Here is a 2852-nt window from a genome sequence, read left to right on the forward strand (position 1 = left end):
GGTATTAAGGTAATGCTGGCCTCACAGAATAAATTTGGAAGTTTTGCTTCCTTTTCTAATTTTTGGAATAGTTTGAGAGGAATAGTTATTAATTTCTTCTTTCAATGGTAGAATTTGCCTCTGAAGCCATCTGGTCCTGGATTTTTGTTTGTTGGAAGTTTTTTGATTACTGATTCAATTTTTTGCTGGTTATCAGTCTGTTCAAGTTTTCTATTTCTTCCTGTTTCAGTTTTGATGATTTATGTTTTTCTAAGAATTTATCTATTTCTTCTAGGTTGTCTGATTTGCTGTCTTTCATAATGTTCTCTTATGATTATATTTCTGTTATGTTGGTTATTATTTCTCCTCACTCATGTAATTTTATTTATTGGTGTGTTTTCTCATTTCTTTTTGATAAGTCTGGCTAGAGTTTATCAGTTTTATTGACTTTTTCAAAGAATCAACTCCTGGTTTCATTGACCTGTTTTATTGGGGTTTTTATGTTTGTTTGTTTTTTATATTATTTATGTCTGCTGTCATATTTATTATTTCCTTCCTTTTGCTGGCTTTAGTATGCATTTGTTGTCCTATTTCTACTTTTTTATGTGTAAGGTGAGGTTGTTTGAGATTTTTCTTGCTTCTTGAGGTAGACTTGTATTACTATATACTTTTATACTTTTCTCTTAGGACTGCTTTTGTTGCTGTTGTGTTCTCATTTTCATTTATTTCCATGTACTTCTTATTTTATTTCCCAGTTGGCCTTTTCATTATTTAGTAGCATGTTATTTAACCACCGTGTATTTGTTGTCTTTCCAGATTTTTTTCTTGTGGTTGACTTCTAGTTTCATAGCACTGTGGTAGAAAAGATCCATGGCATGACTTCAGCCTTTTTTAATTTGATGAGGCCTGTTTTGTGGCCGAATATGTGATCTATTCTGGAGAACGTTCTGAGTGCACTTGAAAAGAATGTGTATTCTTCTGTTTTAGTATGGAATGTTCTGAATGTATCTGTTATATCCATCTGGTCCAGTATGTCATTCAAAGCCATTGTTTCCTGGTTGATTTTCTCTTTAGATAGTCTTTCCATAAGTGGGGTGTTGAAGTCCCCTACTATTACTGTATTAGTATTATCTGTTAGTTCCTTTATGTTTGTTATGAATTGTTTTATGTATTTGGGTGTTTTCATGTTGGGTGTGTAAATATTTACAATTGTTATATCTTCTTGGATTGGCCTTTATATTATCATGTGGTGTCCTTCTTTGTCTCTTATTAGAGTCTTTGTTGTAGTCTAGTTTGTCAATTTTAAGTATTGCTATTCTGGCTTTCTTTCAATATCCATTTGCATGATAAATATTTCTCCATCCCCTCATTTTCAATCTACAGGTGTCTTTAGGTCTAAAATGAATCTCTTTCAGGCAGCATATAAGTGGGTCTTGTTTTTCTTTGTATCCATTCTGTACCCTGTGTCTTTTGATCGGAGCATTTAGTCCATTTAAAATCAAATTATTGATAATATGCATTTAGTGCCTTTTTATTACTTGTTTTATAGTTGTTTCTGGAAATTTTCTCTGATCCTTTCTTGTCTTTCTTTCATTCCTTGCTGATTTTCTTTAATGGTATATTTAGATTTCTTTCTCTTTATTCTTGCATGTTTATTCGTGAGTTTTGATATATGATTACCATTAAGTGTGTATATAATCTCTTCTGCATGTAGCAGTCTGTATTAAGCTCATGGTTGCTTAGGTTTGAACTCATTTTTATTTTCTCCTCTTCCCCTCATGTTTTAGTAATATGTTATTATATCCTATATCATTTTTTGTGAGTTACTTGAATTCTCTTTTACAGAAGTGTTTATTTGTACTGCTTTTGCATTTATACTGTCACTTTTGGTCTCTTCTTTACATCCAAAGAAACACTTTAATATTTCTTCCAGAGCTGGTTTAGTGATTATGAACTCTTTAGTTTTTCTTTGTATGGGAAACTCTTGATCTCTCCTTATATTCTGAATGATAGTCTTGCTGGATAGAGTGTTCTGGGCTGCATATTTTTCCCACTCAGCACTTTATTTAAAATTAATATTGATATTTTTATTAGGTTTTATTTCAGGAGGTGTTAAATTACATCTACTGAGAACACAGTTTTTTAAAGCTCTTATTTACATTATCTCTTTTTTTTGAGATTGCAAAATATTTACGTGACAAATTATATCAAACTCTGAAACTCACAGATACTATAACTGTCCTCTTATACATAAGTTATTTTCAAAGGAGTAGAGGTTTTTTTAATGGTTTTAAGATACAGCAATAATATTTTAAGATTAATCTTAATGACTACTTAAATGCATAGAGTTGTCTCATTCTGGGAATAGGATGTGTAATTACTGATGTCTGAATGCTTTATGGTGAACTGATGCTTTTTTATAATATAACACAATTTATTTTTTTAACATATGCAATTATTTTCCATCATTTACAATACATTAGTTACAATGACACTCCAAACAGAAAAGCAAAGTAATAAATCAAAACCCCAACTTCTATTTCATGTAATTAGACTTATACAGAAATTAGAAGGTTAAGTAACAACTAGTTAATCGTCTAATTTCACAGCTATCTGAAGTGGCAGTCATTATATAGCAGCTTATCTATGATACATTCAAGATAAATGATACAATTTATTACTTGCCCATAAGCTAAAACACAGCCTGCTTAATACCTTTCCTTAAATTCCACCCCTATACTACAATATGCTTGAGGTCCATGCAAAAAAGTAGCTACCTTTTCTATAGGAAATGGATGATTAATTCTTTGGTGTTGTAAAAGCAACTTCATTTAAACATAACCACCCCCACCACCAAAAAAAGAAGAGGGGGA

Source organism: Suricata suricatta, chromosome 3 (assembly GCF_006229205.1).
Source record: "Suricata suricatta isolate VVHF042 chromosome 3, meerkat_22Aug2017_6uvM2_HiC, whole genome shotgun sequence".
Lineage (NCBI taxonomy): Eukaryota > Metazoa > Chordata > Mammalia > Carnivora > Herpestidae > Suricata > Suricata suricatta.